The sequence below is a fragment of the Oncorhynchus keta genome, unplaced genomic scaffold, assembly GCF_023373465.1.
Source record: "Oncorhynchus keta strain PuntledgeMale-10-30-2019 unplaced genomic scaffold, Oket_V2 Un_contig_23353_pilon_pilon, whole genome shotgun sequence".
NCBI lineage: Eukaryota > Metazoa > Chordata > Actinopteri > Salmoniformes > Salmonidae > Oncorhynchus > Oncorhynchus keta.
Window position 1 is genome coordinate 2,294 of NW_026283332.1, and position 17,180 is coordinate 19,473.

Below are 17,180 nucleotides of genomic sequence, written 5' to 3' on the forward strand. Positions count from 1 at the left end.
GAGTACATGGCTATTAATCCGAACTCATCTCTTAGCATGTCCAGCCCACCCATTATCTCAGCCAATCATGGCTAGCGGGAAAGTATTTTTCCGTAGTTTTACTAGGCTCGCAATTTAACAATTGTATTTGTATTTAAAGATGGCATACCATGATGTTAATGCACATGAAAGTTCACATGTTCCAGAAGGCATTTCTGCCAAAAAAATGCAATTTGATCAAAACAATTATGTTTACGTTCAAATGCCTCTCTTGTAAAGTACTGACGCGCAACATATGCACAGTTTCCTGAAACGAGTCACATATATTAGTCATCCCAGCTTTATTCATGATATTTACAGTATATGTATTTGACCTCCACTGTTTGTGACGCGTCACTGTCATGTCCATTGTGTTCCAGGAGCTTTTAGGACGACATGGTCCTCAGGGGCCACCAGGGTTCCCGGACCCCTCTTGGAGAGAAGGGACAACGAGGAGACGAGGGCTTCCCTGCCGTATCTGGACCGAAAGGGGACGTTGGTAAATTAAATACCTTACATTTAATTTAGGATTTCAGTGTCTTAATGATAAGGAGAAAGAGAGAGAGATCATGAAAAGGTTAAAGAAATATTAGATATTGTGCGTGTTCTGACATATAATCTGTTTCTGCTTTTTCAGGGTATCGCTGGCGTGCCGGGATATCCTGGACTAGATGGTGTCCCGGGGAGTGTATGTGGGGAATCCAAGCATGTATGCACATGTGTGTACACCATTCCTTGCCATGGCACATATTAGGTTAGCTTATGAACTGAAAACTACTCTCTGCTCATTACTGCATAGTACAGAGCGTCTGCTAAATGACTTAAATGTAAATGTAAATATGTCATTCCTATGCCTTTTGGACCTCAAAACTGTTGAGGAATTTGTTTTATATTTTTCATTTTTTATTCTTTTTATTTTACCTTTATTTAACCAGGCAAGTCAGTTAAGAACACATTCTTATTTTCAATGACGGCCTGGGAACAGTGGGTTAACTGCCTGTTCAGGGGCAGAACGACAGATTTGTACCTTTGAACTCGCAACCTTCCGGTTACTAGTCCAACGCTCTAACCACTAGGCTACGCTGCCGCCCCATTTCTTTAGTATATCAGAAAAAACTGGTTTGACTTTTAGAAAAAAAAACATATTGGTCAAGCTCAGACTGTTAAAACCAGTTGCGACGAGCAAACCCGTATCCGGGAGCGTAATCATAGCCTCAAAAGCATTAGCATAACGCAACAGACATAAATACCCCTAGAAACTTTTCCTATTCATGAACATCGCCTTTTTGTTAAAACTTCTTAAGGATGACGCAGAATATAGTTCCCCTGCAGGAACATCAATCAGTGGAAATTTCAGAGCGCCACCTATAGTTTTTTGATAAAACTCAAACTTTCATTAAAATACACATTCAAGGTAGTGAATTAAAGCTTCACTCGTTGTGAATCTATCCACCAAGTCAGATTTTTAAAATGCTTTTCGGCGAAAGCATGAGAAGCTATTATCTGATAGCATGTACCCCCAAAATACTGCAACGTCACCTAACACGACAGATTTTGCGGTAGCCGGCGCTACCCAAAACGCAGAAATAAAATATAAAACATTCATTACCTTTGACGAGCTTCTTTGTTGGCACTCCTAGATGTCCCATAAACATCACTATTGGGTCTTTTTTTCGATTAAATCGGTCCATATATAGCCTAGATATCGATCTATGAAGACTGTGTAATCAAGGAAAAACTGAGTTTGAAATGCTCTTACTTGTGTCCGTTTGACCAAGAAACAAATCCGAGACAAATGACAAGACTGTTGACATCGTGTGGAAGCTGTAGGTATTGCAACCTCGGCCCCATTTAATGTGGTTTCTTTTCAACAATACATTCAAGTGGCGCATTGATATATTTTCCAGTTTTCAGTGAACAGATTTTCCTGCGCTTTTCGATGAAATGCACGTTCTGTTATAGTCACAGCCGTGATTTAACCAGTTTTAGAAACGTCTGAGTGTTTTCTATCCACACATACTAATCATATGCATATACTATATTCCTGGCATGAGTAGCAGGGCGCTGAAATGTTGCGCGATTTTTAACAAAAAAGCTGCGAAAATGCGCATGATCCATAACAGGTTTTAACAACACTGTCATCTCAGATTTTCAAAATATGCGTTACAGCCAATGCTAGACAAGCATTTGTGTAAGTTTATCATGGCATATTGCTATGCTAGGCTCTGCTGGCAGCAGGCAACATTTTCACAAAAATAAGAAAAGCAACCAAATTAAATAATTTACCTTTGAAGAACTTCGGATGCTTTCACTCAGGAGACTCCCAGTTAGATAGCAAATGTTCCTTTTTTCCAAAAATATTATTTTTGTAGGCGAAAGCTCCCGCTTCTTCACCATGCTTGGCTGAGAAATCGCCCGAAAAATGCTACAACTATAACGCCAAACTTTTTCAAAATTAGCTACATAATATTGACAGAAACACGGCAAACGTTGTTTAAGATCCATCCTCAAGGTGTTTTTAACAATTATATTCGATAATATGTCCGTCGAGGCAGTTGGTTTCTCATAAGAAGCGATTGGAAAAATGGCTACCTCAGTATTTTACACAAGTTTTTCTGCGGGAGACACCATGTGACCACATGCCATATATGGTTCCTTACAGCCATTCTTCAAGGGAAATGCCTAAAAAGACGTCACAATGCTGTAGACACCTTGGGGAAAACGTGGAAAACGTAAGCTCATTCGTAGCTCATTCACAGCCATATAAGGAGTCATTGGCATGAGGCGGTTTCAAAAATGCGGCACTTCCTGGTTGGATTTTTATCTGGGTTTCGCCTGTAACATAAGTTCTGTGGCACTCACAGACAATATCTTTGCAGTTTTGGAAACGTCAGAGTGTCTTCTTTCCAAAGCTGTCAATTATATGCATAGTCGAGCATCTTTTTGTGACAAAATATCTTGTTTAAAACGGGAACGTTTTTCATCCAAAAATTAAAATAGAGCCCCTAAATCCAACTGGTTAAATCCAAATTGTTCACCCATGTTAGTTGCATAATCCTAACAGTGTGAAACCTAACAGGGTGAACATTTGGAACCTAAATTAGCCATAGCTCCGTAGGGTGATTGAGATTGAGCTAGTATAAAGGGTAAAAATGGTAAACACTGAAAGATTATTTTTATTTATTTCTCAACAAAAAAAAAGAAATGTCCCTTTTTCAGGACTCCTCAAAGATAATTCCTAAAAATCCAAATAACTTCACAGATATTCAATTGGAGGTAGAGGGTCCGTTATGGTCTGGGGCGGTGTGTTACAGCATCATAATTTGCAAATAAATTCATAAAAATCCTACAATGTGATTTTCTGGATTTTCTTTCTCATTTTGTCTGTCATAGTTGAAGTGTACTTATGATGAAAATTACAGGCCTCTCATCTTTTTTAAGTGGGAGACCTTGCACAATTGGTGGCTGACTAAATACTTTTTTGCCCCACTGTAGCTGATGTGTTCCTTTACATAGGGATCCAGGTTCAGACATTCATCAAGCCAGCTGATGGGAGGAGAGATGGGAATGAAGGGAAATCTTTCTTGTAAAGTTAGGAATCTGCAGGTACCTGAAGTATTGCATCTGGGGTATACTGTGCTCTCTAACTAGATGTTCAAAGGAGGTAAATTTACGCTCATAGAATATGTATTTTACACTCTTCAATATTTTCTGAAACCATAGCTGGAAAACTGTGTCTATGAGGGAGGGTGTGAAGAGTGGGTTGGAAATAAAAGGCATGGATGAGATAGCTTGTCTATGTCCAAAGTGGGTCCTAAACTCAGACCATATCCTGAGTGAACTTTTCACAATAGGGTTGTTTGAGTGGTATTGTTTGCTTGGTAGGGGTGCAAAGACAATGTTTGACATGAGTGCTTTTCCATAAGGAACCACACCTGTCCTTCCCCTCTAAGAATGTAGAGACCAAAAAGGTTATCTTGTGAATATTAGCAGCCCAATAGTAATGGGGGAAATTGGGTTGGGCAAGACCCCCTCTCTTTTCTGTCTCTCCAAAAACGCTGTACGCAACCGAGGAATCTTTTTATTCCAAATGAAAGTAGAAAAATGTCTATCCAGTTCTTTAAAAATGATTTTGCTATAAAGATGGAAATAGTCTGATGGGAATAGTTGAGTGATATGGGGAGTGTCAATCAGCGATTGAGGTCTTGCTTAGCCTTCTCCAAGGCTGGCTTGAAATTAAAATTGAACAGAGAGAGCTACCGTAAGGAAGGTGGTGTTTAGTCCCAGGTTACTTAGTTTAGTGATGAGCTTTGACGGCACTATGGTGTTAAACGCTGAGCTATAGTCAGTGAACAGCATTCTCACGTAGGTGTTCCTTTTGTCCAGGTGGGAAAGGGCGCTGTGGAGTGCAATGGAGATTGCGTCATCTGTGCATCTGTTGGGGTGGTATGCAAATTCAAATCAAATCAAATCAAATTTGTCACATACACATGGTTAGCAGATGTTAATGCGAGTGTAGCAAAATGCTTGTGCTTCTAGTTCCAACAATGCAGTAATAACCAACAAGTAATCTAGCTAACAATTCCAAAACTACTACCTTATAGACACAAGTGTAAGGGGATAAAGAATATGTACATAAAGATATATGAATGAGTGATGGTACAGAGCGGCATAGGCAAGATACAGTAGATGGTATTGAGTACAGTATATACATATGAGATGAGTATGTAAACAAAGTGGCATAGTTAAAGTGGCTAGTGATACATGTATTACATAAAGATGCAGTGGGTTGTAGTGGGTATAGTGTTTCTGGGATGATGGCGTTGATGTGAGCCATGACCAGCCTTTCAAAGCACTTCATGACTACAGATGTGAATGGTTCAGGGTGGTAGTCATTTAGGCAGGTTACCTTGACGTTCTTTGGCACAGGGACTATGGTAGTCTGCTTGAAACATGTAGGTATGACAGACTCGTTCAGGGAGAGGTTGAAAATGTAATTGAAGACACTTGTCAGTTGGTCAGCACATGCTCTGAGTATGCGTCCTGGTAATCCTTCTGGCCCTTCGACCCGTGAATGTTGACCTATTTAAAGGTCTTGCTCACATCGGCTAATGAGAGCGTGATCACACAGTCATTGAAACAGCTGGGGCTCTCATGCATGGTACAGTGTTGCTTGTCTCGAAGCGAGTATAGAAAGCATTTAGCTTGTCTGGTTGGCTTGCGTCACTGGGCAGCTCGCGGCTGGATTTCCCTTTGTAATCCGTAATAGTTTGCAAGCCCTGCCACATCCGACGAGCGTCAGAGACGGTTTTGTAGGATTCAATCTTAGGCCTGTATTGCGATCCAGATGTTGTTCAGCCACTTGGTCATCTGGGCTACCCTCTCACATTTTCCTCTGTTGTGAGTTTACAGAATACTTACAATTGAGTCATCCAAAAGCAAGAGCATTTCCTGGTCCATCTCTTCCGTGGCAAAAGAGAAAGGGGGTTACCTAGTTAGTTGTACATCTGAAGGCATTAAACTGAAAGAAATGTGTCTTCTGAATTTAACCTCTGAATCAGAGAGGTGCTGGGGGCTGCCTTAATCGGCATCCACTTCGGCACCCTGCACCCGGCGAAAGTTGTTGTGTTGGCGGCCAACTGCCTTGCTCTGGGCAGAAAGACAGATTTTTCCAACTTGCTGGCTCGGGGATTTGAACCAGCTCCCTGTCAGTTATTGGCCCAATGCTCTTAACCGCTGGATCTGAACCCTGCCCTGTGCAGCTGTGTCCTGGACTTCCTGATGGGCCGCCCCCAGGTGGTGAAGGTACGAAACAACACAACCACTTCACTGATCCTCAACACAGGGGCCCCACAAGGGTTCGTGCTCAACCCCCTCCTGTACTCCTTGTTCAACCATGACTACGTGTCCATGCACGCCTCTAACTCAATCATCAAGTTTGCAGACCACACAACAGTAGTAGGCCTGATGATGATGATGATGATGATGACAGGCTACAAGGAGGAGGTGACAGCCCGGGAGAGTGGTGCCAGGAAAATAACATTTCACTCAACGTCAACAAAACAAAGGTGCTGATCGTGGACTTCAGGGAACAGCAGAGGGAGCACGCCCTATCCTCATCGACGGGACCTCAGTGGAGAAGGTTGAAAGCTTCAAGTTCCTCGGCGTACACATCACTGACGATCTGAAATTGTCCACCCACACAGACAAGGTGGACCATTTTAGGATAATAGTGGACGATATTGCCACCCCTATCTGCCACATCTTCAATTTAAGTCCACTAGAAAGTGTGCGCCCCAGGCTTGGAGGGAAGCAAAAGTGATTCTAAGAATAGTAAAGCCCCCTTTACTGGTTCAATTATCAAACCAATCAGCCTGTTACCAACCCTTAGTAAACCTTTGGAGAAAAAAATGTGTTTTTAAACAATGCTATTTTATAGTAAACAAATTAACAACAAGCTTTCAGCATGTTTATAGAGAAGGACATTCAACAAGCACAGCATTTACACAAATTATTGATGATCGGCTGAGTGAATTTGATAATAAAAAGATTGTGGGGACTGTTTTGTTAGACTTCAGTGCAGCCTTTGACATTATCGATCATAGTCTGCTGCTTTCAAAACTGATGTGTTATGGCTTTACACCCTTGCTATATTGTCTAACAGAACGGAAGCCTCTCAAACAATGGAAGCCTTAATGAAAGCCTCTACAACATAATCCAGGTATATTCAGGAATTCCCCAAGGCAGCTGTCTAGGCCCATTACTTTCTTTTCAATCTTTACTAATGAATTACCACTAGCTTTAAGGAAAGCCAGAGTGTCTATGTATGCGGATTACTCAACACTATAAATGTCAGCTACTACAGCGACTAAAATGAATGCAACACTTAACAAAGAGTTGCAGTTAGTTTCAGAGTGGGGGGCAAGGAATAAGTTTTGTCCTAAATATTTCAAAACTAAACTCATTGTATTTGTGACAAATCATTCACAAAACCCTAAAACTCAACTAAATCTTGTAATTATTCATGTGGAAATTGAGCAGGTTGAGGTGACTACGCTGGATTGTAAACTGTCATGGTCAAAACATATTGATACAACAGTAGCTAAGATGGGGAGAAGTATGTCTATGATAAGGCGATGCTCTACCTTCTTGATAGCACTATCAACAGGGCAGGTCCTACAGGCCCTAGTTTTGTCGCACCTGGAGTACTATTCAGTCATGTGGTCAGGTGCCACAAAAAAGGACTTAGGAAAATTGCAATTGGTTCAGAACAAGACAGCTCGGCTGGCGCTTTGATGTACACAGAGAGCTAATATTATTAATATGCATGTCAATCTCTCCTGCCTCAAAGTGGAGGAGAGCTTGACTTCATCACTGCTTGTTTTTATGAGAGGTATTGACATATATATATATATATGCCATTTAGCAGACGCTTTTATCCAAAGCGACTTACAGTCATGTGTGCATACATTCTACGTATGGGTGGTCCCGGGAATCGAACCCACTACCCTGGCGTTACAAGCGCCATGCTCTACCAACTGTGCTACAGAAGGACATGTTGAGTGCACCGAGCTGTCTGTTTGAACTACTGGCGCATAGCTCAGACACCCATGCATACCCACAAGAATTGCCACAAGAGGTCTATTCACAGTCCCCAAGTCCAGAACAGAGTATGGAAGGCACAGTACTATATAGAGCCATGACTACATGGAGCTCTATTCCACATCAGGTAAGTCATGCAAGCAGTAAAGTTAGGCCAGCATACCGGAGTCGCCTCTTCACTGTTGACATTGAGACTGGTGTTTTGCGGGTACTATTTAATGAAGTCCAGTTGAGGACTTGTGAGGCGTCTGTTTCTCAAACTAGGCACTCTAATGTACTTGTCTGCTCTCTCAGTTGTGCACCGGGGCCTCCTACTCTTTCTATTCTGGTCAGAGCCAGTTTGCGCTGTTCTGTGATGGGAGTAGTACACAGCGTTGTACGAGATCTTCAGTTTCTTGGTAATTTCTCACATGGATTAGCATTCCTTTCTCAGAAAAAGAATAGACTGACGACTTTCAGAAGAAAGTCCTTTGTTTCTGGCCATTTTGAGCCTGCAATCGAACCCCAAATGCTGATGCTCCAGATACACAACTAGTCTAAAGAAGGCCAGTTTTATTTCTTCTTTAATCAGAACAACAGTTTTCAGCTGTGCTAACATAATTGCCAAAGTGTTTTCTAATGATCGATTAGCCTTTTAAAATGATAAACTTGGATTAGCTAACACAACATGCCATTGAAACACAGGAGTGATGGTTGCTGATAATGGGCCTCTGTACGCCTATGTAGATATTCCATAAATAATCTGCCGTTTCCAGCTACAATAGTCATTTACAACATTAACAATGTCTACACTGTATTTCTGATCAATTTGATGTTATTTTAATGGACCAAAAAATTGCTTTTCTTTCAAAAACAAGGAAATTTCTAAGTAAACCAAACTTTTGAACGGTAGCGTACATATTACCACAAATAACCTGACTAACCGGTGCACAACGCACATTGACTCTGTACCAGTGCCACCTGTATATAGCTCGCTACTGTTATTTTTTACAGTTATTTTTAACATTTCTTTACTTATCTATTGTTTACCTGATACCTATTTTTTACTTAAAAACTGCACTGTTGGTTAAGGGCTTGTAAGTAAGCATTTCACTGTAAGGTCTGCTAAACCTGTTGTATTCGCACACGTGACAAATAAACTTAGATTTTATTTTAATTTTATTTTACCTTTATTTAACTAGGCAAGTCAGTTAAGAACACATTCTTATTTTCAATGACGGCCTAGGAACAGTGGGTTAACTGCCTGTTTGATCCAAACAGTCACCTTCAATTTGTTTAAAACCAGGTGTATTCATAAGGATGTCTGTGTTTTTTTCTGCATGGTTTAACCAGTTTACCTGGCCTGAGAGGTATGCCTGTAAGTTCCTACCTTTATCTAGCTACTTTTTCACTTTCACACATTTTTCTGTACACACTATGAAAAGGGATGATTTAATATTATTCCATGCCACAATTACATATTCTGTAACCTCCCTTGTGTTTATAGCATCCTAAATCACATGAAACACTAGTACACAGCCCTCTGCATAGGCTAGCTAGAATTTTATTTATCACCATCTTTCTGTCAAACTAAATCGCTCTTTCTCTCATTAATTATCTCTCTCCCTCTACCTCTCCATGTCACTTTCCCAGGGAGAGAAAGGAAGATCATTGTCAGGACAGAAAGGAGATGAAGTGAGTAACCCACAAGTGTGTCCATAACATCCTCAAGTATGGCAATCAGCTCTTGTGCTGCCACTCCATAAGGGTGCGGATTGTAGTGATCTTAATAACGATTGCCCCATTTCAAGACTTCCTTGTCAAGCTAAGATTCTTGAATCCTTAGGAAATGTACAACTTTGCTCTTTTTTATCTGAGAAATGTATTTAAAATGTAAACCAATCAGGGTTTAGGCCTGGGCATAGCACCATTACAGCAGCCACTTTAGGTCTTAATGGTCTTCTCAATGCTGTAGACACTAAAATCAAATGTGCTGCTATGACCACCCTAATCTGGTGGTCCCAGCGCACGACCCATGTGGAGTTCCAGGTCTCTGGTAGCCTCTGGAACTGCCGATCTGCGGCCAACAAGGCAGAGTTCATCTCAGCCTATGCCTCCTCCAGTCCTCGACTTCTTGGCACTGACGGAAACATGGATCACCACAGATAACACTGCTACCCTACTGCTCTCTTTGTCCGCCCACGTGTTCTCGCACACCCCGAGAGCTTCTGGTCAGCGGGGTGGTGGCACCGGGATCCTCATCTCTCCCAAGTGGTCATTCTCTCTTTCTCCCCTTACCCATCTGTCTATCGCCTCCTTTGAATTTCATGCTGTCACAGTTACCAGCCCTTTCAAGCTTAACATCCTTATCATTTATCGCCCTCCAGGTCCCTCGGAGAGTTCATCAATGAGCTTGATGCCTTGATAAGCTCCTTTCCTGAGGACGGCTCACCTCTCACAGTTCTGGGCGACTTTAACCTCCCCACGTCTACCTTTGACTCATTCCTCTCTGCCTCCTTCTTTCCACCTCTCCTCTTTGACCTCACCCTCTCACCTTCCCCCTACTCACAAGGCAGGCAATACGCTCGACCTCATCTTTACTAGGTGCTGTTCTTCCACTAACCTCATTGCAACTCCCCTCCAAGTCTCCGACCACTACCTTGTATCCTTTTCCCTCTCGCTCTCATCCAACACTTCCCACACTGCCCCTACTCGGATGGTATCGCGCCGTCCCAACCTTCGCTCTCTCTCCCCGCTACTCTCTCCTCTTCCATCCTATCATCTCTTCCCTCTGCTCAAACATTCTCCAACCTATCTCCCGATTCTGCCTCCTCAACCCTCCTCTCCTGCCTTTCTGCATCCTTTGACTCTCTATGTCCCTATCCTCCAGGCCGGCTCGGTCCTCCCTCCCGCTCCGTGGCTCGACGACTCATTGCGAGCTCACAGAACAAGGCTCCGGGCAGCCGAGCGGAAATGGAGGAAAACCCGCTCCTGCGGACCTGGCATCCTTTCACTCCCTCCTCTCTACATTTTCCTCCTCTGTCTCTGCTGCTAAAGCCACTTTCTACCACTCTAAATTCCAAGCATCTGCCTCTAACCCTAGGAAGCTCTTTGCCACCTTCTCCTCCCTCCTGAATCCCCCTCCTCCTCTCTGCAGATGACTTCGTCAACCATTTTGAAAAGAAGGTCGACGACATCCGATCCTCGTTTGCTAAGTCAAACGACACCGCTGGTTCTGCTCACACTGCCCTACCCTGTGCTCTGACCTCTTTCTCCCCCTCTCTCCAGATGAAATCTCGCGTCTTGTGACGGCCGGCCGCCCAACAACCTGCCCGCTTGACCCTATCCCCTCCTCTCTTCTCCAGACCATTTCCGGAGACCTTCTCCATTACCTCACCTCGCTCATCAACTCATCCCTGACCGCTGGCTACGTCCCTTCCGTCTTCAAGAGAGCGAGAGTTGCACCCCTTCTGAAAAAACCTACACTCGATCCCTCCGATGTCATCAACTACAGACCAGTATCCTTCTTTCTTTTCTCTCCAAAACTCTTGAACGTGCCGTCCTTGGCCAGCTCTCCCGCTATCTCTCTCAGAATGACCTTCTTGATCCAAATCAGTCAGGTTTCAAGACTAGTCATTCAACTGAGACTGCTCTTCTCTGTATCACGGAGGCGCTCCGCACTGCTAAAGCTAACTCTCTCTCCTCTGCTCTCATCCTTCTAGACCTATCGGCTGCCTTCGATACTGTGAACCATCAGATCCTCCTCTCCACCCTCTCCGAGTTGGGCATCTCGGCGCGGCCCACGCTTGATTGCGTCCTACCTGACAGGTCGCTCCTACCAGGTGGCGTGGCGAGAATCTGTCTCCTCACCACGCGCTCTCACCACTGGTGTCCCCCAGGGCTCGGTTCTAGGCCCCCTCTCCTATTCTCGCTATACACCAAGTCACTTGGCTCTGTCATAACCTCACATGGTCTCTCCTATCATTGCTATGCAGACGACACACAATTAATCTTCTCCTTTCCCCTTCTGATGACCAGGTGGCGAATCACATCTCTGCATGTCTGGCAGACATATCAGTGTGGATGACGGATCACCACCTCAAGCTGAACCTCGGCAAGACGGAGCTGCTCTTCCTCCCGGGAAGGACTGCCCGTTCCATGATCTCGCCATCACGGTTGACAACTCCATTGTGTCCTCCTCCCAGAGCGCTAAGAACCTTGGCGTGATCCTGGACAACACCCTGTCGTTCTCAACTAACATCAAGGCGGTGGCCCGTTCCTGTAGGTTCATGCTCTACAACATCCGCAGAGTACGACCCTGCCTCACACAGGAAGCGGCGCAGGTCCTAATCCAGGCACTTGTCATCTCCCGTCTGGATTACTGCAACTCGCTGTTGGCTGGGCTCCCTGCCTGTGCCATTAAACCCCTACAACTCATCCAGAACGCTGCAGCCCGTCTGGTGTTCAACCTTCCCAAGTTATCTCACGCCACCCTGCTCCTCCGCTCTCTCCACTGGCTTCCAGTTGAAGCTCGCATCCGCTACAAGACCATGGTGCTTGCCTACGGAGCTGTGAGGGGAACGGCACCTCAGTACCTCCAGGCTCTGATCAGGCCCTACACCCAAACAAGGGCACTGCGTTCATCCACCTCTGGCCTGCTCGCCTCCCTACCACTGAGGATGTACAGTTCCCGCTCAGCCCAGTCAAAACTGTTCGCTGCTCTGGCCCCCAATGGTGGAACAAACTCCCCACGACGCCAGGACAGCGGAGTCAATCACCACCTTCCGGAGACACCTGAAACCCCACCTCTTTAAGGGAATACCTAGGATAGGATAAAGTAATCCTTCTCCCCCCCTTAAAAGATTTAGATGCACTATTGTAAAGTGGCTGTTCCACTGGATGTCATATAAGGTGAATGCACCAATTTGTAAGTGGCTCTGGATAAGAGCGTCTGCTAAATGACTTAAATGTAAATGTAAATGTAAATGTTTATACACCTATCAAAAGATGTTGATACTGTTGATCATGCTATTTTATTGAAAAAGTTGTCCTCGATAGGCCTGAGCTCTGACACCTGTTCATGGTTTTATGATTTTCTTTGTGACAGAATTCAGGCCATCATGATTGATGGGGTTAAGTTTGAATTTCTTGAAGTACATGAAGGTGTACCACAAGGTGTCGATTTTGGAACTTTTCTCTCACTATTTTTATAAACACTATTGGTCAAGCTGTTAAAAATGGAAAAGTTAATCTTATATGCGGATGATACTATTATGTATGCTATTGCTCCAACTGTTGATCTGGCTGTGTCAAAACTACAGTCAGGTTTTATAGCTATCCAGGAATCCCTTGCTGATTTAAAACTTGTGCTTAATAAGGGCAAAACAAAATACATGTTTTTAAACACTCGTAAGAATGTTTCAGATTAACTACTTGTTCACTCATTACATGGTTCTCCAATTGAACGTGTTCCCTCATAAATATTTAAGCATTTGGATTGATATGGAGTTTACTTTTAAAAACATATAGATGAGCTGGTTACACAGCTAAGATTTAAAGTTGGCTTTTTCTACAGAAACAGATCGTGCTTCTCTCCAAGCAGTGGGAAGCAGATTATTCACTCAAACTTTTATCTGTTCTTGATTATAGTGATATTATTTATGAAAGTGCAGCTGCTACTACTCTTAAACATTGGGATGCCATCTAACATGGTGCACTACGTTTTGTTACAGGTGACGGTTTTGATACTCACCACTGTATCCTGTATCAAAAGGTTTGCTGGAGATCTGTTTACAGGGAACCTACTTCATAAACTTCCATCTTATCTAACTTTTCGGTTGAAGTATAGACACCTGAGATGCGTAACCCATTCACAGGATTGGTCAACTCTTGAGGTTCCTAGGGTCTCCACCGAGCGGTAAATCTGCTTTTATTTTAATGCACTGTATTGCTGGAACAAAATTCAACATTATATTTTAATGTTCTGGTGCCGTTCGGTCAATTTAAAGCGTTGATTGGGGACTTATTTGTGAATGAATGTATTTGTTTTTCTGGTTGATTTGTGATGTTTTACTTGTACTTCCCATGACAGTTTTTTATGTATATGTATGTTTATGATGTATCATACAAGGCAGGTTTGAAAGAGAGACCTACGTCTCGATATGTCTTCTCTGTTAAAATAAATAATAAAGGTTGTTTATCTAATGAGAATATATTCTCAGTCAAATAAAATAATGTCAAAATATATAAAGAAAAGTTTAAAATGTGTGTGTATGAATGCGCTGACAACCTCGCCTGTGTGTGTATGTTTTCAAGGGACCCCCAGGACCCTTTGGTATGTTTGCTATAGCATGATTCTCATTGGTTGTGTGTGGGGTGGCAGGTACTCTAGAGGTTAGAGAGGCGGACCAGCAGCTCGAAGGTTGCTGGTTCAAGCTCTGGGGCGTGCATCACAAAACTGTGAATGGAACTCAAATGGCAGCTGGAAGGCTGCTGGTCTCTGATCCCAGGTACCATCTCCTGCCTTTGTGCCCTTGAGAAAGGCACTTAACCCCAACAAATAGCTCCATCTAGGGGGCTGTACTGTAGCTGACCCTGTGCCTCTTAACATGTATGGTGTTGTTGGGAAAGGCAAAATACCAATGTATGTTCTAAACAATATACATTAAAATATCTATTATTTATGTTATTTCATGATTCTTATTGGTTGCCTTTTTTAAGATTCTTTGGAAGGCGGAGAATGATTATTTGGAAAGCATTTTTATTGTTTTTTTCTTTCTTTTAAATAGTCCCTTGAACATTAGTCTTTACTAAGACTGGTGGAGAGTATGCCAAGATGCTTGAAAGCTGATATTGAAAATCAGGGTTATTCTACCAAATATTGATTTCTGGACTCTTCCTAAGTTAAAACAATAGTATTGTGTTGTTTAAAAATGAATATAAACTTATTTTCTTTGCATTATTCGAGGTCTGACAACACTGCATCTTTTTTGTTATTTTGACCAGTTGTCATTTTCTGCAAATAAACGCTCTAAATGACAATATTTTTATTTGGAATTTGGGGGAAATGTCAGTAGTTTATAGAATAAAACAAAAATGTTAATTTTACCCAAACACATACCTAGAAATAGTAAAACCAGAAAAACTGGTTGTAGATATTTCTAGAACAGTATATACACCACCAGTCAAATGTTTGAACACACCTACTCATTCAAGGGTCTGTCTTTATTTGGACTATTTTCCACATTGTAGAATAATAGTGAAGACATCAAAACTACTAAATAACACACATGGAATCATGTAGTAACCAACAAAATGTTAAACATATTTTATATTTGAGATTCTTCAAAGTAGCCACCTTTGCCTTGATGACAGCTTTGCACACTCTTGGCATTCTCCTAACCAGCTTCATGAGGTAGTCACCTGGATTGCATTTCAATTAACTTCTTATGGTATAGGGGACGGTTGTGTCCCACTTGGGCAAAAAAACAGGGAAAATGCAGAGCGGCAAATACAATAAAAATTATATAAAAATCAAACTTTCGTTAAATCACACATGTAATTAAAGCTACACTCGTTGTGAATCCAGCCAACATGTCAGGTTTTAAAAAGGCTTTTCGGCGAAAGCATAAGATGCTATTATCTGATGATAGCCCAATAGTAAACAAAAAGGGTAGCATATTTCAACCCTGCAGGTGCTACACAAAACGCAGAAATAAAATATAAAACATGCATTACCTTTGACGAGCTTCTTTTGTTGGCACTCCAATATGTCCCATAAACATCACAATTGGTCCTTTTGTTTGATTAATTCCGTCCATATATATCCAAATGTCCATTTATTTGACGCGTTTGATCCAGAAAAAACAGCTTCCAAAAACGCAACCTCACTACAAAATATTTCAAAAGTTGCCTAGAAACTTTGCCAAAATATTTCAAACTACTTTTGTAATAAAACTTTAGGTATTTTTAAACGTTAATAATCGATCAGAGTGTAGACGGGTCTATCTGTGTTCAATACAGAAAGAGAACAAACCATGCTACTTTTCACGTCTTGCGCAACTCTCAACAGTGTTACCCAGTTCCTAGATGGCCTACTTCTTCATTGCACAAATGAATAACCTCAACCAAATTCCAAAGAATGGTGACATCCAGTGGAGGTGGTAGGAATTGAAAACAGATTCCTAAGAAATATGATTTATCAATGAGAAATCAGTGAACAGACAGAGAACATTTTTTTCTGAACGGTTAGTCCTCTGGGTTTTGCCTGCTACATAAGTTATGTAATACTCACAGACATGATTCAAACAGTTCAGAGTGTTTCCTATCCAAATCTACTAATAATATGCATATCTTATATTCCTGGAATGAGTAGCAGGAAGTTGAAATTGGGCACGCTATTTATCCAAAAGTGACAATGCTGCCCCCTATACCTTAAGAAGTTAACAGGTGTGCCTTGTTTAAGCCAATCAGTTAGGGGTCAGTTAGCCAATCGAGGTAGGGTGGTATACAGATTGCCCTATTTGTTAAAAGACCAAGTCCATGTTATAGCAAGAACAGCTCAAATAAGCAAAGAGAAGCAACAGTCCATCATTACTTTAAGACATAAAGCTCTGGAACATTTCAATTTCTTCAAGTGCAGTCGCAAAAAACCAAGCTCTATGATGAAACTGGCTCTCATGAGGACCGCCACAGGAAAGGAAGACCCAGAGTTACCTAGGCTGAGGATAAGTTAGTTAGACCAGCAGCCTCAGAAATTGCAGCCCAAATAAATGCTTCACCGAGTTCAAGTCAATCAGTCAATCAAACAAATGAATCTATATAAAGCCCTTCTTACATCAGCTGATGTCAAAGTTCTGTACAGAAACCCAGCCTAATACCCCAAACAGCAAGCAATGCAGGTGTAGAAGCACAGAAGAAAAAGACACATCTCAACATCAACTGTTCAGAGGAGAATGTGTGAATCAGGCCTTCATGATCGGATTGCTGAAATGAAACCACTACTAAAGGACACCAATAATAATAAGATAATTGCTTGGGCCAAGGAACCCAAGCAATGGAAATCTGTCTTCTGGTTTTGAACCCAAGCAAGGAACCCAAGCAAGGAACCCAAGCAATGGAAATCTGTCTTCTGGTTTTTGGTTCCAACCGCCTTGTCTTTGTCAGATGCAGAGTAGGTGAACAGATGATCTCCACATGTGTGGTTCCCATCATGAAGCATGGAGGAGGAGGTGTGATGGTGTGAAGGTGCTTTGCTGGTGACACTGTCATTGAGTTATTTAGATTTCAAGGCACACTTAAGCAGCATCGCTACCACAGCATTCTGCAGCGATGGGCCATCCCATCTGGTTTCCGCTTAGTGGGAATTTAATTTGTTTTTCAACAGGACATTGACGCAACACACCTCCAGAGGAAGAGTGATGGAGTGCTGCATCAGATGACCTGGCCTCCACAATCACCCAACCTCAACCTAATTGAGGTGAGTTGGACCACAGATTGAAGAAAAGCAGCCAAAAAGTGCTCAGGATATGTGGGAACTCCTTCAAGACTGTTGGAAAAGCATTCCAGGTGAAGCTGGTTGC

General features: G+C 42.4%; 1 long non-coding RNA gene across 2 annotated transcripts; it reads left to right on the forward strand.

The window, feature by feature from the left end:
• Window positions 1-670: 670 nt before the first annotated feature.
• LOC127921728 (uncharacterized) lies at window positions 671-14,269 on the forward strand. Of its 2 annotated transcripts, none has more exons than XR_008109387.1 (3): window positions 671-772; window positions 9,253-9,294; window positions 13,332-14,269. It is a non-coding gene; the product is annotated as an uncharacterized LOC127921728 (long non-coding RNA). The 2 variants fall into 2 exon arrangements; XR_008109388.1 differs by having other exon boundaries at window positions 671-727.
• The last annotated feature ends 2,911 nt before the right edge of the window (window positions 14,270-17,180 follow it).